The 21,942-nt window shown below is 43.2% G+C and overlaps 1 protein-coding gene across 4 annotated transcripts in view; it reads left to right on the top strand.

Annotated features, from left to right (window-relative positions):
• RARRES1 (retinoic acid receptor responder 1) overlaps positions 1-21,942 on the top strand; it is a 110,225-nt gene that overhangs the window by 66,713 nt on the left and 21,570 nt on the right. The gene's annotated exons all lie outside the window — the stretch shown is intronic.

The following is a 21,942-nucleotide window of genomic DNA, read 5'->3' as shown; positions in this document are numbered from 1 at the left end:
GCCGAACCGCTGAAGTTCCCTGGTTAATTGCAGGCCATCTTGCAAGGGCTTCAGGATAATATTGCAATTTACGCGTTGGCCTGGGCAAGAACCTTCGTAATCCTGGCGTCTGCTTTAATCTAATGGGAGTGAGTGAACCAGGGCTGTTTTCTTTGTGAACGGAGTGAATAAGAACGTGGCAGTTCGTTCGGTTGCTGATTTCAAGGCACTGGCTGTAGGTACCATTTTGTGCCTGTGGAGCTACGTTGCTTTCATCAAGTAGAGGATTACGAAAGTTACAGAACTACAGTTAGCCTGTCCCAAAAGTGACGATGCTTTTTCCAGTAATCCTCCAATATTCCACGAAGCCTGTAGACTCAGCCTTAAGGAATCTAGAGTTTAGTAAATAGTGTAAATAGAATTTTAAAGAGTGGCTGTAGGATTTTTCTTTAAGACTGTTCTAGACGTGGTGTTAAGGGTGTGAGAAAGCCATTTGGAAGTTCGGCCTTGGTTCTTTAAAGACTTAACCCTGCACCCAGCTTGTCTAGATTTATTGAATGGTGAAATAAAATTTTTCCTAAAAAAAGGCAACCTGTGCTTGTCACCTGTTCTAACAGATCTTGCTGTGTCAGGGAGGAAAAAGTTCAGTTTACCAGCCCAACAGAGAAGTGAGGGAACAGAGCTTGAGAACTTTCTATCAAAGTAAGGGAGTTGCCACCTCCCAGAGCCCAAAGAGGGGCCCCCCTGAATATTTCCTCCCTGGTTATCAGTGGCAAGGATTCCCTACAGAAAACCAAGCTCAGATTTCTAAAGTGCACCAGGAATTTTTCACGTCCTAGGAATTTTTTTTCTTCCTTCTAAGACCATAAAAATAATTAAATAATAAAATAATTTGCATTTTCATGCATTTAGTTAACCTCTTATTGAAAAAATAAAATACTTGGCACTTTTCATAAAATAAACTAAATCCAAGTGAGTTAAGAAAAACTTCCTGTCTTATCCACAGAGAGCTCAGTTACTGTTTTCGTCTGTAATAATATAATCCTGAATTTCAAAGGGATCTCCTTTTTTGGCCTAAAAAAGCTGGGAGGGATAATCAATAAATTAGAGGCAGGTATGCATGAGAGAGATGAGGAGTTAAGAAGTAGAAGAATCCAGGACATTGACCCGAAGAAAAGGTACCTTCCTCGATCATCTGGTTTACCTTTACATTTCCTCCCAAAGTGATTATAAATGTTTTAACATCAAGGAGCCAAGGAAGAGAACTTAGTGATTTTCAGGGCCAAGACTCTAGAGACTAAAGTGGTTTCAGTTTCTCCCTGGAATTCAGTGAAATTGCTTGATTGATTGAAACTGCTTGAACGAGGAGAACAGGCACCACCTGCAAGGAGCCTTCAATGCAAGGAATTTCTGCTTCAATTACAAGAGCAGTCGTAGCATTGACAAGAGGTGGAAAATGATAGACCCTCAAAACTCTTTATCCAATCAGTGCATTATTAGAGTGAGCACTGAGTTGCTGGACAATATCTGTCGTTACACTAGGACTGACCCGGGGTTAGCAGGTGGCTGGGTGGGCGAGAGAAGTGTAGCTGATAGCATCCTTCTCCATCCTCAGGGTCAGTGCATCCCTTTGTATTACAGATGAGAGGCTGGGACCAAGTCAGGGTTTTTCAAACTAATGGCACACTATTGGGTTATGAAATTTATATAGTGGTTGCAGTTTTTTGTTTGTTTCGTTTTAAATGAAATAGTTTGGAATACAAACTGTTTAGAGTGCATTGCAGAAGACAGGGTAAGTAGTGCCTCAAAATGTTACATATATGTATGAACTGGGTCATTATGAAGCATGCGGTTCTTGCTATGTGTTTCAGCTGAAAAAATTTTGAAAGCCAGTGAACCAAATGATTCTTAAGACCTCTTAACAGCTCTGAAATTCCTTGATTCTAAGTGATTTTTCGGTTCTGCAACAAACCCTCATTTTAGGAACACTGTTGCCCTCTAGTGGTAAAATGCAGTAATAGCTGTGAAGGAAGTATTGAGAAGAAATCAGAGCTAGCTAGCGAGCTTGCGAGCATTCTGTTTTGTTTAGTTTACTAATTGTAAGGAGAGATCACAGACCATGACTTGTGTTCCCTCATTGCCCTTGTCTGATGACATCTCTTTCCTGACCATACACTACCTTTCCACGACCAGGAGGCTCCTATTTTTCTGATGCCTTAGGACCCAGAGCATGGAGGGGTGGTGTTGAGAGCTCCTATGCTACCCAGGGTATCCTAGATCAGCCCTGCTCCCGACGATGTGGGGCTGTCTCTTACACTGAGACAACTATCCTCTGGCCAATCGTAAGTCCTACGACAACTGCCCCTGCCCCAAGCAGCCGGTGAGAGGCCAGCCCTTCCCTGGCATTTAGAGAGACTGGCGAGATCTTTGTGTGCACAAACTTAAGGAGAAAGGCAACAACCCATTTGAAATCAGCCCTTGCTTAGGGATTGCTCACAAGGACCGGGCCAGGACCAGTAGTTGGAAACATATCAATAATTGAAACAATTGACCAAAGGTGGGGCAGGAGGGAGTTACACCCAAACCTTAACTGCTTCAATTTAAATTAAACTCAGTAAATATAAAACCATCATCTGTCTTTTTGTGTAGGGCGAAGGCCATTAATTGGCACTGCTTGCAGTCTTTCTAGCGAGCAGACACACCCATAATGGGCATCTGTGATTTCCATTTTTGTTTCCTTACAGTGGAGGGAGCACTTACAAAGAATACAGTTCAGGATCCTCTCCTTTCACTTGTTTTTTGACTCTTCTTGCCTAACTATGACTCACCCATACGCAATTTACCAGCAAGAGTTTTAGAGACTTGATTTCATCAATTCTTTCTACTGCATTTAACTTGGATTTTGTGGACATGACATCTTTTTTTGGTGCCCCCTCTTCACCAGAACATTTAATTATGCAGCTAGGTAATGAGTACACCTGGCATAGGTAAGTTTGGGAGCAAAACAGCTGACCTCTGGTGAGAATCGCGCCGCCCCAGCGCAGGTGGGCTGGGCTGCTGCCCCGCCCCCCCCCACCCGCCCCCGCGCGCCAGGTGTGTCTGAAGGCGGAACAGAGCCGGTCTGATGAGCCACAAGGCAGCTGGGAGAGCGCCTAGTCTACTAAGAAAAAGCTTCTTCTTTTATCCCTTTTCAATCTATGAAGCACGTTAATGCAGCACAATTCATCTAATTACTGCTCTCCTTGAAGGCTTCTCTCCATTAATGTCAATAATTTAGAGGTGATGGTTCACAAGAATAGGAAAGCAATACATCAAGCCGACCATAGAAATGAAAACTGGAGACTGAAGAAGGCCACAATGAATATGGAGGGGAAAGATAAGTGATAAAACCCTTAAGTGAAAGAATCTCTGCTTTCACGCTAGCAAGGCTCCTACGTGCTTTTACAGCCCTCATGAAAGAACAGTAGGGGGTGGCTGTCGGCAGGATGCAGGTGGCTCTCCTCAGCGCCCTCTGCCGTGAGGAAGAAACATAACAATCCTGAAAGCACAGAACCGAGGCCCACGCCCGCCCTCCTTTCCGGGCACTGCCACTGATGAATTGGCACAGGTGCCCCCAATGGCTCCGCTCACCTCCCACCGCGGCGCCCACCTGATCTTCAGGCTCTGATTGCAGAGTCTGGGTCCAGCATGGGGGTGGGAAAGGCCACTGGCCCTGAGGGTATACTTAGGCCTTGGCCTTCCTGGCGCATGTCCCTCAGTCGCTCAAGCCAGCTGCACGTGGATGAGCTAACGCTTTTAACCAGCCTGTAAGAAGTTGTTTTTGAACAGCAAACTTTTTTTTTTTTTTTTTTTTTTTTTTTTTTACCAGCCCACAGCATTTCCACTTGTCTTGCCACACGGGGAGTCATAGCCAAGGGTGCGTGTGATCATGAAACATTAGTAGTGATCCCAAATAAATTAGGCCACTGTTGGTGGGTTGTAAATTTAGCCATCAGGAGTGTGGCTTGGCTGCACGCTCTTCCTTGAACGGCCTCAGTGGTTCTGCTGCAGATGGAATGTCAATAGCCCTAGAATGACTAATCTTAATGAGACAAGGAATATTAAATCCACACACATATACACACACACATGCACACACACAGTCTCCCAGATCCAGCCTGACCCTTGATCTCAATTCATCAGCATGAATCACCCTAAAGATTTATTCGCAGCTGTGGTATTTATTTGCCTTTGTGACGGCCCCTCAGTTGAAGAGGTTTGCACAGAGCTGGTCCCACAGTAGCCATAGCAGCTCCCCACTCTGGGTTACTGCTTAGGATGGCCCAAGACGCCTCTAGCCAGTAAAGTCGAGTTATGAAAGAGTCTTGTACCGTAGCTGTGTACGAGATGTATATGAATCCACAACGGCCCCAAGAGGAGGTGCCAACACAGAACACTATGTAAAGGATCACGGGTAATTTTGTATCTGTATTAGTTTCACTGCTGTAACAAATGACCACAGACTTTGTAGAAAAAAAAACAAAACAGGACAACTCCCATAAATTTATTCTCTTACAATTCTGGAGGTCAGGAGTCTGAAATAGGTCTCACTGGGCTAAGATTAAGGTGTTGAAAGGGCTGCATTCTTTCAGAAGATTCTAGGGGAGAATCCATTTCCTTGCCTTTTCCAGCTTCTAAAGGCCGCCCGCACTCCTCCATCTTCACAGCCAGCAGGTAGCCTGAGCCCCACCTTGAGCTAGAGGGGAAGCGGAGGGGAACACTGCCTCTGGCCACTTCTACCCTGGCTCCTTTGGAAGAAGGGTCAAGAACTCGTACTCAGAGTTGGCCACACAGATTAACACACAGTATTCTGTCTCTTTTTCTCCACTGCTCCTTAGCCTGATGAAGTGTCCAGTGCAAAGATCTCCTTGGACCCCACAGGATGGGGCCTGATCTGGAGGTCATTGACTTTTGTTCCGTAAACTGCAATCGCCTTATCTGGCATTGCCCGAGAGAAGGAAAATGCAATGAGATAATTCCAGGATCTAATGTAATACGCTGATGTTCTCTCTGTCCAGAACATAAGAGCAGCATAGCAATTTTTGTCCACAGATGAGTTGTTTACTTGCCTCCAACTAAGCCTGACTCATAAAACTAACCTTATAAAATGAAGAAGTTTGCTTTTCCCGGAATGGCATGACATTTATGTTTTCTTACCAAATGTGGAGGCTGGAGGGGACATTTAGAAACCCAGTCCGTTAGGCCATTGAGGCCCACTGTGTGCCCGAGGGGAGATTAGCATCACCATTCGAGCTTTTGACAACTGGTCTGTCCCCACTGCCCACCCCCTCAATGTGGAAACATGAAGTTTAAGGCTGTCACCACCGGCTCTAAGGTCACATGAAGGAACCATAACTAGGAACCAGTGGCCGAGAGAAAAAACAAGAGACAGGCTTCCCCCAAAGCACAGGGTTTTCTGTTTCCTTTTTTTTTTTTTCTCGCTGCGGGGCATATGGGATCTTAGTTCCCCAACCAGGGGGCAAACCCACATCCCTTGCAGTGGAAGCGCAGAGTCCTAACCACTGGACTGCCAGGGACTTCCCAAGGGTTTTCTTTCTGTAGATGAGCTTTGGGCAGAATCTTATCTTTGGAGACTCCCTGAGTCGCGGCGTTTTCGTGACCCCTGCAGCATCCGACAGCAAGGTTTCTCTGGGTACTGTCCCTGCTCTTATATTTGCCCTAGGTTTTTGTTGTGTTTTTTGAGTGCGTTTAAAGGGGGTGTTAGATTTTTTTAAATGGGCTCTTAGAATAATAAATACCTATTCTCCATCCCTTATCAAGTTCCTCAGTTTTATGTCCAGTACTCACACCCAGTATTTCAATGACTTAACTTTAAACAAGCAAGCAAATGTTGTATAGTATCTAATATAAAGATAGTTGGACACATGCTGGAGGAGACATCTCTGATCTACTGACATGAAAACAGAAGCTTTGTGTTTTACAGAAGATAGCTTTGTACTGAAAATGAGACATGGCTTAGTAGAGTTGCTATTGGAACATGTAACTTTTAACTTCCTGGATATAAATGGCATTACATGGCCAAGTCGTTATCAGTGTAGCAGGAAGGAAGGGGTGAATTTTCTTCAAAAATGATTTAAATCCAGACTGCCTTCTCCACGTGTTCCTGCTTGAAAAACAGCACATGCTGTGTTGCCACGGAGTTTTACCAGCTGCACCCCCTGAAGCAGAGGGTCGATCTGTCCCGTGAACTTCCTAAATCATCATGACCTGATTTGCCAAAGACTCCAGGTGGACCAAACTTTGAGATAACATTCCTCCGTTTCATTTAGTTTCACGATACCCTCAAACCTTTGGAGAGGATTAATTGTCATGTCCTTAATCTCCTGCTCATCTGTCTTCTAGTGACAGTCACTGGAGCTACTTGTTACTTCCTGTCCCTCCCTCTGGACTTCAGTGGTTCCACTCAGTGTCTAGAGAGAAGTTCTCAAAGTGTGGTCCCTGGACCAGCAGTAGCAGCATCAGCGTCCCCTAGAACTTGTGAAAATGCAGGGTCTCAGGCCCCACTCCAGGTTTACTGAATCAAAACTTGGGGTGGAGCCATCACACTGTGTCTTATTTAGTAAGCCCTCCAGGAGATTCTGTTCCAGCTCAAGCTTGAGACCCATGGCTCTGGAATAAAGTCCCTTAAGGGACCTTCTCTAATCTGGCCCCATCCACCATGGTAACCTCCACTCCAAGTATCCCCGCTATTAACTTGCTCATCTCCCCAGCCTGGCTGCTCACCTGTCTTCCTGAGTGTCCTCGCCCTCTCTCTCCCCAGTTGTCTCCAGCCTAGTCGTCCTGGAGATTGCCCCCTCCTGCGCTGCACTGGCTCAAGCTCCCACTTAAACCCTGCCTGAAAGAGTGCATCCAGGGACTCCTTCCAGAGTCTCAGATCATCGTCACTTCCATACTGTTGTGGATTGTTGTGTCCTCAGAAAAGATACATTGAAGTCCTAACCCCCTGTACCTGTGATTATGACCTTACTTGGAAATAGAGCCTTTGCAAATGTAATCAAGTTAAGATAAGGCTATCCTGGGTTAGCATGGGCCCTAAGTCCAGTGACTGATGTCCTTATAAGAAGGTCATGTGAAGATACAGAGAGAAGAATGCCATTTAAAGACAGGCAGAGACTGGAGTGATCCAGCTCCAAGCCAAGGAAGGCAAGGATTGACAGCTGCCACCAGAAGCTCGGAAGAGGAAAGGAGGGATTCTATCCAGAACCTCAGAGGGAGGCCAGCCATGACAACACCTTAATTTTGGACTTTTGGCCTTCAGAACTGTGAAAGAATCGATTTCTGTTGTGTTAAGGTACCCAGTTTATGGTACTTTGTTATGGCCACCCTAGGAAATGGATACACACTCCACTCCCTGCCTGGCTCTCTCCCTTCCAGAAGGTCTGCGTGGTCTTGTCTACAGGAACTGTGGTTTTAAGCACAGTCCAACTCTCTCAATTCCTCTCTCTCTCCCCCTCCGTCTCTCACACTTCACGCCCGCACACACACTCACACTTCCCACACACACACCAGGCAGCTTTCTTTCCGCCCTCTCTTAAAGGGATTGACTGGGTCTGTTTGTATGACCTCTGTGCTGTATAAGGGGAGAGCAGGGCTCTGGAGCCAGGCTTCGCTACTTACTGGCTCTGTGACTTTGGACAATTCCTTAACTTTGGGCAAGTGCCTCAGTTTCTTCATCTTTAAAATGGGGATAAGATCAGTATTTACCTCAAAGGACTCTTGTGCTGTGTTAAGTAGTTCCTGGGCACTGTGTTAAACCACATGAAGCATGTAGTGAGAGCTCAATATATATATATATATATATATAACGTATATATTATAGTTTTTATCATGATTCTACCCAGTGGCTAGCAGAATGCTTTATACACAAGTGCTGAATAAATGCTTGACATTGATTAGATAGGGATTTGAGGAACATTTTTTTTGACCCCCCCCTCCAAAAAAATCTAGTGAGATGAGTTTGTCCTATGAAGGCATTCTATGGTACACTTTCTTAAACAAGACTTTAAAAGTGGCCTGTTTCCCTCCGGACTGATTGCAAGGGAAGCCCCCAAACAGTGCTGGTCACCCTCCTAAAGAGCCTGTCCTGAGGCAGGGCGGCTGCCTGGGGCTACCCTTCCTCATGGCCTTCGGGGACAAAAACCAAGGAACCTACAAAATCAAGCAAACACCCAAAAAAACAGGTTAGAACATAAACCACATCATTGGTGATCCGTGACTGTAAAGCATTTAGTTCTAGGCCACAGTACATAAGTCCTCTTTTACACGTAATTAAAAAGAAATTAAAAAGTAGCAAAGAGCTACTAATTCATTCCTTCAGGTTATACAGCCATATAGTAATTTGCTTTGTTTGCCAACTTTTTCTTTACATAAAAAGCTGCATTCCGGAAAAGATTAGAGCAAGATGCTGTGCCCCTGGCTGTGCTTGGACAGGGATGTGAACTTCCTAATCCGTTTGGCATGTGGGCAGTTTGGGCAGCGTGGGGATGGGAGAAGCAGAGCCCCATGATCCGCTCTGTGGGAACACTCCTCACGTCAGGAAAGCCAGACCTGCCTGTCACCTTCCCTGCGACAGCCTAGGCTCTTCAAAAAACGTCTGTGTAGCTTTTCAAAAGATGTCTTTAAGTGAATGGATTAGCTTTGCACCATCTGGCCGTCACCACACGTGTTGTCAGCACAAAGGGAGGAACACCTGACCTTGAGAGTTTGGCTTTGGCTCCTTCCCAGGTACGGAGCTTCTAGATTCAAAACCACTCTAGCGGGCAGTTTACCTCACTCTGCAAATCTGATCACACCAACAACATGAGGGACAAAAACACAAGTTTAGGATACGGGGTGGGGACATCCATACCGAGTTACTTCAGACTTAACGTTTTTTAAATGACTTTCTATCTTGTTAAAAGCCCATTCATGCACTTGTTGGTTCCAGGTACAAAGCTGAGGGAATAACACCCTCATTACCGTTGCTTCCTGGAGACCCCTCTCTGATGGCTGTTTATTCTCTTTTATCCCCTTTCCCATTGTCGACTGAAAAAAAAAATGCACAACCTATAAGTTGAGAATTATGGTTTATTCGATGAGCTTACTGAGAACTATAGCCCAGGATACAGCCTCTCAGAAAGCTCTGAGGAACTACTCCAAAGAGGTAAGGGAGGTGCCAGGATAAGTAGGAGTTTTTGCTGGAAAAAAAAACAAAAACAGGGGCTTCCCTGGTGGCACAGTGGTTGAGAATCTGCCTGCTAATGCAGGGGACACGGGTTCGAGCCCTGGTCTGGGAAGATCCCACATGCCACAGAGCAACTAGGCCTGTGAGCCACAACTACTGAGCCTGCGCGTCTGGAGCGTGTGCTCCGCAACAAGAGAGGCCGCGATAGAGGCCCGCGCACCGCGATGAAGAGTGGCCCCCGCTTGCTGCAACTAGAGAAAGCCCTCGCACAGAAACGAAGACCCAACGCAGCCAAAAATAAATAAATAAATAATTTTAAAAAAACCCCACAAAAACAAAACAACATGTAGTTCAACGTCAAAAGATTACTGCTAATCACAAAAACATCTCAAGTTAGTGATTTTAGTGCTTTTCTATGTATGGGAAGATGCAAGAGTCTGGGCTTATGTAAATCATTCCTTTGATAAGTATCTTAAATATTTAGGGCCAGTATCCTGTGTTTCTCCATCCTGAATTCCCCTCTTTCGGGGGTTTTAAGCCTGCAACATCCTTTGTTTACTGAAATGGCAGGCGACATTCTTTGTCCACAGTGCCTCTTCTTTCTTTGTCCACAGTGCCTCTCCTTGGTCATAAATTTGACCAACATTTGGGAGGCATTTCATGACCAATTTTGTCCCGTGGCTCTAGGAAAGCTCATTCCTAGATCAGGTGAGGATTCTGTGGATAGGCCACTCGATGTGCTAAGTTTTTTGGATTAGGCCCTGTCGATAATCTAAAATTCTCTGGATTGCCTGTTCTACTAGTCTGTTATGATCCAGGAAATGTTTTCTCTTGTTGCTTCTTCCCATATCTACAGTTGCACTCTTACCATTATTCTACGTAGAGTTATTATGTGATTGATTGCCTCAAGACATTTAGCCATCAGTTTTGTTGGAGGCCTGGTTACACGTTGGGTAATGCAAGAGACAATAATCTCATAAAATAGGATGTAAATAATACACCTGTAATGTTAATAAAGTATGGCAGAGAAAGGCACAAGCCATAAATAACTTGAAAACAACGAGAACAAATTAAAACAATGATTAGTATAACTAGTTGTAATCTGGTCTCAGTAAGCCACTAAACCCACAGGGGAGCCAGCTGGATAAGCCAAATTCTGGAAGGATCATGTAGAGAGAAAAAGGTAAATGTTTCATCTTTGTTTACAAAGGTCCACTTTATCAGTTTGTTGTAGATCAAAATTAGTGTAAAGAGAAAGATTTTCTGGAAAAAATTAAAAGCCGGTATATTTCAGAAAAAAGTCATAAAATTATAAACCATATTTATCAATTCATTCAGTCCCATGTAATTAATTCCAGTTGATCTGGATGAAGTCATCAGGTTTTCCATTAGGGTTTTGTAACTTATTACTGAGTCCAGTGGTATGATCTAAAAGTTATCAGAAACAAATTTGTCAAAAGTCATTTTTACGAATCCTCTTGAGAATCTTCATTTTATAAAAGCATCAGAGTAAAATAGTGATTGTCTATAAATGACAGAAGACTTAAAATGGCATGGTAAAAGATCTGTTCACAGTGTAACTGACAAGAAACTTGGTTATTTCCGTGTCATGACATTTTAAGATAACAACTAGAATTATAACTGATAACATTATATCAGGACATATCAGATTTTTAGGAATTCCATATAAGTTTTGGAATATCTATATTAATGACATTTACCCATAAAATAAGAAGGTTTTATCACACTTATTTGACAATGTTTCCCGTGTAATTTAACATGGCAAATAAACCTAATTAGTTTAATATCTCTCCTTGGGATGTTTCAGGGGTCCTTTGAAGCATCCCAAAGTTAGTTGGAAAGTCAAAAGAATCTTAATTAGAATTTGATATTTGGGAAGTTTGTTATAAAAAGTCAAGTTTTTAAAACACTTGATCAAATAGGATCATAGGTCACTGTGAAGCAATAGTTATTCACTCAACCAAAGTGACAGTAAAAGATTTTTAAGGCAAATAACAGATCATTTAGAAGGCAAAGAAACTCACAATCTGTTACCAAAAGTATTTAGTTCAACATTCCAAGAAAACTCTGTTCTCTTAACACGGAAAACCAAACTCCAGTCCTGCACCAGCCCACCCTGAACAACAAAATTCACTTACCCAATTAAATTCAATCCAAACCCAGCCTGACCATGCATGGAACAACTTTTTCAGAGCTGTCTTTCTACAAACCTTTCACACTTTCTATATCCATTTTAGTTTGTCACTTACTTTTCCGCCCTGAGACAACCAGCTCTAGGACAAAATCTCTCTCTTCCCTTAACAAAATGTACTTCCACTCCTCATACCTTCTTTGCCAAAAACACTCATCCTACTTTCCTTGCATACTAGATCATGTGAACCTGGAATTCATTCTGGCCAGTTTCCTTTATATTTGGAGATATTTAATTTGTAAGTGCTTACTAGTTAATTAAATAGAGCTCTTTTATAAGTTTAATTTTGATAATATTTTCCAGAGGTAGAAACACCTATATGTGTAATGTACACACTGACATAAACAAAAATAGAGATATCATAGCTTCACTTTAACACTTAGTTTTGAATCAGGTATTACAGTATAAACTTACTAGTTTATAAATAAGTTGGAATAAGTCAAATTTATTTTCTCAGATGACCAAGACTTTACTATTGATATTTGTGGAAAAGACTTCTAAGATTTGTATTTGTTCTTGATAATCCCCTAAGGAAGCTGTGAATTAGATTTTGAGCGAGGGAGCCTTTCCAATGGTTTGAGTTTTAAAAGGCCATTTTTTTCCTTTTTTTTTTTTTAATTGTATCAGGTTTTACCTGATTAAGCGGATTAGGCGCAGTCTCAGGTCATTGTAGCTTATCTACATTTCTGATTTGTAGAGATGTGAAACACAGACTGTTGCTTTTAATTCCCCAGAGAACAGATCTGCTGCCTAAATTATACTAGAAGATTGATTTGTCCAAAAACATTTTCTTTAAGTTGCTTTTTTTATATCAGTGAGAAGATTTCCAACTAAACAAATTCAAGAGTTCTATGTCCTAGAATTTTAAGCTTTTATTTATCATGCTTTCAAAAGTTTGCATAAGGGATTCAACAAAGGCCCTCTTTCTAGAGTGCACAGGTTAAACCTAGAGATAGAATCTCCGTTATTGTTTGTATTGGCCCCTGAATATTAGCACTCAGTTTTTATTTCATATTGTGTGGTCTCAGGTAACCCTGTTGGTTTCTTTTAGAATGTTTAACTAATATTGTCTGAGGGGCAGATTTATATGCCCTGTCTTATACCAGGAAGGGGGAGACATAGTGTCTGTCTTACAGTATAATTAGGGAAAAGAGGTGTAACCACCTTATAAAGCCCATTTAAACATTCCAATTTATGTAAGCTTTCATCTCAATTCTATCAACTTTTATACCTTTAGCTTTAGTTTCCTTTAGGACCCCATCAATAAGTCTTGGTCTTACAAGGAGTCTTAGATGCTTTTCCTTTTTTTAATCTCCCAACCATTTAATCTATTTTTGTATAAAAGGCTCTGGGGTCCCCAGTGAAGGGCTGAGCTGAGGGATTCAAGGCCCTTTTGTCAATCTATTAACTTGATTAATTGGCCTAACTGTCGCCCCAAGCAATTGCTGGTCAGGTATCTCAATGTAATTCCGCCCCGGGCCCCCAGCCTTTATATATATAACTGGGGTAAATAAAGCAGACTTGTTTGGGGCCTTTTATGTTGGGGACCAATAGGGGTCCCTTTAACCTACCCAACCTTAGGTAGTGTTGTATCAAAACCTTTTGTTTTAATCCCATTAACATCTGTTTTATTTATCCCATTTCTTAATAACCATCTAAAGATTTTTATCCTTTTGGAAGGAGTCCCTTTAAAATTTCCACCTTGCTGGGAAGAAGTCTCTAGACTTTCCCCTCAGTTTTTTCTCCCTCCCTCCCCATTAATCAACCTAATTTACATTAGTTAACCTAATGTTTTTATTAGGATTTGTTAGACCCACTGAGGGGAAGCAAAGGCCACAAATAAGACGTCCCAAACTGTTTTTTTGTTTGTTTTAAACTAAGGGAGTGGGACTTCCCTAGTGGCACAGTGGTTAAGAATCTGCCTGCCAATGCAGGGGATATGGGTTCGATCCCTGGTCCAGGAAGATCCCACGTGCCGCGGAGCAGCTAAGCCTGTGTGCCACAACTACTGAGCCCGCTCTCTAGAGCCTGCGAGCCACAGCTACAGAGCCTGGAAGCCACAACTACTGAGCCCACGTGCCACAACTACTGAAGCCTGAATGCTCTAGGGCCTGTGTGCCGCAACTACTGAGCCTACATGCTGCAACTACTGAAGCCTGCGTGCCTAGAGCCCGTGCTCTGCAACAACAGAAGGCACTGCAATGAGAAGCCTGCACACCTCAACGAAGAGGAGCCCCCGCTCACCACTAGAGAAAGCCCACGTGCAGCAATGAAGACCCAATGCAGCCAAAAATTAAAAAGAAATTAAAAGAAATTAAACTAAAGGGATTCTTATGATTAGCCATTTTATATATACATATACCTATACATCTCCACCTTCTGATTTGTTTTTTTTATAGGTGCCAATAAACTATATAATAAGAGCTCTCTAAAAATTTACCAATTTTGAATTTCTCCAATTTAAATGATCCATCATCTGGCCATTAACAAGATATATCTTAATAGTGACTCAAACTAGGAAGATGCAAGAGGCATCCCCACAAGACAGTGCAAAGCCTACACAAGATACAGAAAGTTTACTCATGGGAATCCCCTGGCAGTCCAGTGGTTGGGACTTGGCTCTTTCACTGCAGCGGCCCAGGTTCAGTTCCTGGTCAGGGAACTAAGATGAGGCAAGCTGTGCAGTGCAGCCAAAGAAACAAGAAAACTTTACTCCCCAAAATAGTCAAAGAAGGTAAAGACCTTTGTTGCACAGATTAAGATGACAAAGCCCCTGAGAGTTGGTACAGCCAGACAAAATGACTTCTCAGAATCCCAGCCTATTCCACCGACTGCCAAATGTGCACCATATGTGTACTTTCTGGTCATATGGTAGTTCTATTTTTAGTTTTCTAAGGAACCTCCATACTGTTCTCCATAGTGGCTGTATCAATTTACATTCCCACCAACAGTGCAAGAGGGTTCCCTGTTCTCCACACCCTCTCCAGCATTTGTTCTCCACACCCTCTCCAGCATTTGTTGTTTGTAGATTTTTTGATGATGCCATGCTGGCCGGTGTAAGGTGATACTTCATTGTAGTTTTGGTTTGCATTTCTCTAATAATTAGTGATGTTGAGCTCTTTTCATGTGTTTGTTGGCCATCTTATTTGGAGAGATGTCTATTTAGGTCTTCTGCTCATTTTTTGATTGGGTTGTTTGTTTTTTTTGATATTGAGCTGCATGAGCTGTTTGTATATTTTGGAGATTAATCCCTTGTCAGTGGCTTCATTTGCAAATATTTTCTCCCATTCTGAGGGTTTTCTTTTCGTTTTGTTTATGGTTTCCTTTGGTGTGCAAAAGCTTTTAGGTTTAATTAGGTCCCATTTATTTATTTTTGTTTTTATTTTCATTACTCTAGAAGGTGGGTCCAAAAAGATCTTGCTGTAATTTATGTCAAAGATTGTTCTGCCTATGTTTTCCTCTAAGAGTTTTAGAGTGTCTGGCCTTACATTTAGGTCTTCAATCCATTTTGAGTTTATTTTTCTGTATGGTGTTAGGGAGTGTTCTAATTTCATTTTTTTACATGTAGCTGTCCAGTTTTCCCAGCACCACTTATTGAAGAGGCTGTCTTTTCTCCATTGTATATTTTTGCCTCCGTTGTCATAGATTAGGTGACCATAGGTGTGTGGGTATATCTCTGGGTTTTCTATCCTGTTCCATTGATCTATATTTCTCTTTTTGTGCCAGTACCATACTGTCTTGATTACTGGAGCTTTGTAGTATACTCTGAGGTCAGGGAGCCTGATTCCTCCAGTTCCATTTTTCTTTCTCAAGATTGCTTTGGCTATTTGGGGTCCTTTGTGTTTCCATACAAATTGTAAAATTTTTTGTTCTAATTCTATGAAAAATGGCCTTGGTAATTTGATAGAGATTGCATTGAATCTGTAGATTGCTTTGGGTAGCATAGTCATTTTCACAATATTGATTCTTCCAATCCAGGAACACGGTATATCTTTCCATCTGTTTGTGTCATCTGTGATTTCTTTCATCAGTATCTTAGTTTTCTGCATACAGGTGTTTTGCCTCCTTAGGTAGGTTTATTCCTAGGTATTTTATTCTTTTTGTTACAATGGTAAATGGGATTGTTTCCTTTATTTCTTGATGATCACAAGAGATTTCTGTGTATTAGTTTTGTATCCTGCAACTTTACCAAATTCATTGATTAGCTCTAGTAGTTTTATGGTGGCATCTTTAGGATTTTCTATGTATAGTATCATGTCATCTGCAAACAGTGACAGTTTTTTTTTTTCTTTTTTTTCGGTACACGGGCCTCTCGCTGCTGTGGCCTCTCCCGTTGCGGAGCACAGGCTCCGGACGCGCAGTCTCAGCGGCCATGGCTCACGGGCCCAGCTGCTCCACGGCATGTGGGATCTTCCCAGATCGGGGTCACGAACCCATGTCCCCTGCGTCGGTAGGCAGACTCTCAACCACTGCGCCACCAGGGAAGCCCAACAGTGACAGTTTTAATTCTTCTTTTCCAATTTGTATTTCTTTTATTTCTTTTTCTTCTCTGATTGCCATGGCTAGGACTTCCAAAACTATGTTAAATAAAAGTGGTGAGAGTGGACGTCCTTGTCTTGTTCCTGATCTTAGAGGAAATGCTTTCAGTTTTTCACCATTGAGAATGATGTTTGCTGTGGGTTTGTCGTATATGACAAAATTTATGTTGAGGTAGGTTCCCTCTGTGCCCACTTTCTGGAGAGTTTTTATCATAAATGGGTGTTGAATTTTGTCAAAAGCTTTTTTCTGCATTTATTGAGATGATCATATGGTTTTTATTCTTCAATTTGTTAATATGGTGTATCCCATTGATTTGTGTATACTGAAGAATCCTTGCATCCCTGGGATAAATCCCACTTGATCATGCTGTATGATCCTTTTAATGTGTTGTTGGATTCTGTTTGCTAGTATTTTGTTGAGGATTTTTGCATCTATGTTCATCAGTGATATTGGTCTGTAATTTTCTTTTTTTGTGATATCTTTGGTTTTGGTATCAGGGTGATGGTGGCCTCGTAGAAGGAGCTTGGGAGTGTTCCTCCCTCTACAGTTTTTTGAAGAGTTTGAGAAGGATAGGTGTTAGCTCTTCTCTAAATGTTTGATAGAATTCGCCTGTGAAGCCACCATCTGGTCCTGGACTTTTGTTTGTTGGAAGATTTTTTTTTTTTTTTTTTTTTTCAGTATGCGGGCCTCTCACTGCTGTGGCCTCTCCCATTGCAGAGCACAGGCTCCAGACGTGCAGGCTCAGCGGCCATGGCCCACGGGCCCAGCTGCTTCGCGGCATGTGGGATCTTCCCAGACCGGGGCGTGAACCCGTGTCCCCTGCATCGGCAGGCGGACTCTCAACCACTGCACCACCAGGGAAGCCCTGTTGGAAGATTTTTAATCACACTTTCAATTTCATTACTTGTGATTGGTCTGTTCATATTTTCTATTTCTTCCTGGTTCAGTCTTGGAAGGTTGTACTGTTCTAAGAATTTGTCCATTTCTTCCAGGTTGTCCATCTTTTGGCATATAGTTGCTTGTAGTCTCTTATGATCCTTTGTGTTTCTGCGGTGTCAGTTATAACTTCTCCTTTCTCATTTCTAATTTTATTGATTTGAGTCCTCTCCCTTTTTTTCTTGATGAGTCTGGCTAAAGGTTTATCAATATTGATTATCTTCTCAAAGAACCAGCTTTTAGTTTCATTGATCTTTACTGTTGTTTTCTTCGTTTCTATTTCACTTGTGCTGTGATCTTTATGATGTCTTTCCTTCTACTAATTTTGGGTTTTGTTTGTTCTTCTTTCTCTAGTTGCTTTAGGTGTAAGGTTAGGTTGTTTATTTGAGATTTTTCTTGTTTCTTCAGGTGAGATTTTATTGCTATAAACTTCCCTCTTAGAACTGCTTTTGCTGCAGCCCATAGGTTTTGGGTCATAGGTTTTTGTTGTCATTTGTTTCTAGGTATTTTTTTAATTTTTTTTTTTGCGGTATGCGGGCCTCTCACTGTTGTGGCCCCTCCCGTTGCGGAGCACAGGCTCAGCGGCCATGGCTCGCGGGCCCAGTCGTTCTGTGGCATGTGGGATCTTCCCAGACCGGGGCATGAACCCGTGTCCCCTGCATCCACAGGCGGACTCTCAACCACTGCGCCACCAGGGAAGCCCCTTTCTAGGTATTTTTTGATTTCCTCTTTGATTTCTTCAGGGATCCATTGGTTATTTAGTATCATACTGTTTAGTCTCCATGTGTTTGTGTTTTTTACAGTTTTTTTTTCCTGTAATTGACTTCTTATCTCATAGCGTTGTGTTCAGAAAAGATGCTTGTTATGATTTCAATTTTCTTAAATTTACCAAGGCTTGATTTGTGCCCCAACATGTGATCTATCCTGGAGAATGTTCCTTGTGCACTTGAGAAGAAAGTGTATTCTGTTGTTTTTTTTTTTTTTTTTTTTTTTTTTTTTTTTTTTTTGCGGAATGCGGGCCTCTCACTGTTTGTTGTGGCCTCTCCCGTTGCGGAGCGCAGGCTCAGCGGCCTTGCCTCACGGGCCCAGCCGTTCCGCGGCATGTGGAATCTTCCCGGCCCGGGGCATGAACCCGTGTCCCCTGCATCTGAACCCGTGTCCCCTGCATCGGCAGGCGGATTCGCAACCACTGCGCCACCAGGGAAGCCCTATTCTGTTGTTTTTGATGGATGTGGTATAAATATCAATTAAGTCAATTAAGTCTGGTCTAATGTGTCATTTAAGGCTTGTGTTTCCTTACTGATTTTCTGTCTGGATGATTTGTCCATTGGTGTAAGTGGAGTGTTAAAGTCTCCCACTGTTTTTGTGTTACTATCAGTTTCTCCTTTTATGGCTGTTAGCATTTGCCTTATGTATTGAGGTTCTCTTATGTTGGGTGCATAAATGTTTACAATTGCTATATCTTCTTGGATTGATCCCTTGATCATTATGTCCTCCCTTATCTCTTGTAATAGTCTTTATTTTAAAGTCTGTTTTATCTGATGAGTATTGTTACTCTTTTATTTATTTTTAACATTTTTATTGGAGTATAATTGCTTTACAATGGTGTGTTAGTTTCTGCTTTATAACAAAGTGAATCAGTTATACATATACATATGTTCCCATATCTCTTCCCTCTTGCGTCTCCCTCCCTCCCATCCTCCCTATCCCACCCCTCCAGGCGGTCACAAAGCACCGAGCTGATCCCACCCCTCTAGGTGGTCACAAAGCACTGAGCTGAGCTGATCTCCCTGTGCTGTGCGGCTGCTTCCCACTAGCTATCTACCTTACGTTTGGTAGTGTATATATGTCCATGCCTCTCTCTCACTTTGTCACAGCTCACCCTTCCCCCTCCCCATATCCTCAAGTCCATTCTCTAGTAGATCTGTGTCTTTATTCCCATCTTACCCCTAGGTTCTTCATGACATTTTTTTTTTTTCTCTTAGATTCCATATATATGTGTTAGCCTACGGTATTTGTCTTTCTCTTTCTGACTTACTTCAGCCTGTATGACAGACTCTGGGTCCATCCACCTCACTACAAATAACTCAATTTCGTTTCTTTTTATGGCTGAGTAATATTCCATTGTATATATGTGCCACATCTTCTTTATCCATCCAGCTTTCTTTTGATTTCCATTTGCATGGAATATTTTTTTTCCATCCCCTCACTTTCAGTCTGTATTCAAGTTAATGAGTTTCGTGCTTTTCTATGAACAGGAAGATGCAGGAGTCTGGGCTCACTGAAATCATTCCTTTGATATGCATCTTAACTATCTAGGGCCAGTATCCTGTTTTTCTCCATCCTGAATTCCCCTCAGGGTTGTGCGGTAGGGGCTTTATGGCTGCAGTATCCTGTGTTTACTGACATGGCAGGTGACATTCTTTGTCCACACCTTCATTCCATTGCCCTCCCATGGCAGCCACTTTGAAAAGGGCTGTTGTATATTCTTCTGTCTGTAAGTGCTCTTATAAAAGATATTGTTGGTGTGTGTGCAAATTTTTACTTAAAACATTTTTGTAAGTGCTATTTTGCCATGCGTTTTGTTGCTTCTGTTTGCACTCCCAGCCTTGAGGATCTCTGTTTGTTGCTGTATGTATGGCTAGTTGGCTACCTCTCCCTGCTGCACAGCAACCCCATTTTACCTGCCCACCCCCAAGGGACGCACACCAGATTGCCTCCCACTTCCCACCACACAGATGATGCCTCAAGGAACATTCTCCCACGAGTCCCCTGTAACAGCATCACAGTTTCTCTGGGATACATACCCAGCAGTAGGTTGTTGGATCATAAGGTGTGTGCAGTCTTGATTTGACCAAGTCAGCCAGACTGCCTTCCAGCTAGACTGCACCAAGCTACCTCCCCCCAGCCAGGTGGCAGGAAGGAGGACCCCTTCCAGGGCAGTCGGCTCTTGTTCAGCACTTGGAAACGAACTGTCGAGGAGACACCCGTGCTGACGAAGCAAGAGACTTTATTGGGAAGGGATGCCTGGGCAGAGAGCAGCAGGGTAAGGGAGCCCAGGAGAACTGCTCTGCCACGTGGCTCGCAGTCTCAGGTTTTACGGTGATGGGGTTAGTTTCTGGGTTGTCTCTGGCCAATCGTTCTGACTCAGGGTCCTTCCTGGTGGCACGTGCATTGCTCAGACAAGATGGATTCCAGCGAGAAGGATTCTGGGAGGTTGGTAGGACATGTGGACTGGCATCTCCTCGCTCCTTTTGACCTTTCCCGAATTCTTCCTGTTGGTGGTGACTTGTTAGTTCTGCGTTCCTTACCAGGACCTCCTGTGGCAAGATAACTCATGCAAATGGTTTCTGTGGTGCCTGGCCAGAGTGGGCGGTTTCAGTCATTGGTTCCCCTATCAGCCATGAACCCCCCAAACCCGGCCAATGGGTTGGTCCTATGCATTTTCTCATTTATTGCCAATCTAACAGTTGTACAGTGGTCCCTCACTGCTTCTTTAGCTGGCACCTCCCGATTATTCACTTGTGCGCAGGCCTTCAGAGCTCTGTTAGCCCAGGTAAAACATGTGATATGCTTAGAACCACACCCAGCACAGGCCCTAGAGGGTGTCTGTTGTTGTTGTTGTTGTATAAATACAAGTGTCCTTTAAATGATGGTGGACATAATAATGTTGTCCTAATACAAAACATGTATTCTAGTGATTATTTCTGATCTTGAGTGATGTGACTGGTCAGTTGACCTGCTAGTTAGGACTTACATCCACATCTGTCCACCATAAAACTTCCCTCCATTTCTGCTGTCCCCAACCTGGTTCATCCACCCCGGTTCATCCACCCCCTCAATGAGCCTCCTGTAGTCTCTGCATTCACTCTGGACCCCTCCTCACTCCAGCACCACCAGTTCTCCATATGTGGGCTAGAGGGATCTTTAAAAATCTCTCATTCCTGTTCGTGGCTTCCCATTTCTCTTAGGAAGAAACTCTAACTGCAGCCTGCAGGGGACGGCCCCTGAGCACCCGGCCAGGGCCAGCCTCTTCCGGATCCTGGCTCCCATCTTTCTGCCCTCTGCCCCCCAGCTGCTCCCCAGCACCTTCAGCCCCATCTTCCCTCCATGTGGAATGTTTGCCAGTCCCCCACCTTCACCCTGACACCCCAAAGTCAATTCCTTCTTAAAGATCAGAGTTCAGCTCAAATGTCACGTCGCTGATCCCCAGACTAGATCACTTCTCCAGTTATCCTTTCATAGCTCTTAAGTCATCCATGACCATATAATCAGCTCTACAGCCATCTATTTGAAGTTCTCTTCCTGCCACCTGACTGCCCTGAGGGCGGCTGTGACAGTCTCTGTTCCCCGTCTGTCACCTAGCCCTGGGCTCACACGTTCAAAGCTCCTGGGGTAGGTGTTGAACTACAAAGACCTCTTTATCACAGGATAGTTTAATTAAAGGCAGCCGCAGGGAACTCACAGCCCTAAAATGTCCCGAGGAGCGTGAGACACTTTGTCCCAGACAAGGAGGCCCTGGCTGCTTTGCCCAGGGCCTGAGGCTGCTACCTTATCTCAGGAGAACCAGCAAAGCTGCCTCAGGGGAACTTGTGGCTCAGAGGAAGGGAGCCGGGAGAGGCCTTTGTGGGAGAAAAAAGGGCTGTGTCTTGATAAAGGATAAAGTACAACCAAAAATATGAAAGTCTTATTTTGGACAGAATGTAGATGCCTTTAAGAGTGCCTAATTAAAACAAAAGAAGGAGATCAAATCGGGAAGGAAAAAATTACTCTTCAAAAGGACAGCTAAGGGAAATTCCCTGGTGGTCCAGTGGTTAGGACTCTGTGCTTCCACCGCAGGGGGCGTGGGTTCGATCCCTGGTCAGGGGAACTGAGATCCCACAAGCCGCTGTACAGTGGGGCCAAAAAAACCAGACAGCTCCATTCAGCTCACAGCCTTGGTTTGGTTAATCCACTTGTTCCTTTCCCTGCAAAGAATAGGTACTGGTACATCACTTTGCCTCCGTGTGTTTTCAAAAAAATGTTGAGTCAAATAATATCTTAAGTACTTTAT

Source organism: Phocoena sinus, chromosome 4 (genome assembly GCF_008692025.1).
Source record: "Phocoena sinus isolate mPhoSin1 chromosome 4, mPhoSin1.pri, whole genome shotgun sequence".
NCBI lineage: Eukaryota > Metazoa > Chordata > Mammalia > Artiodactyla > Phocoenidae > Phocoena > Phocoena sinus.
The sequence above is the reverse complement of the archived record's forward strand: the minus strand, read 5'-3'. Positions and strand labels throughout refer to the sequence as shown.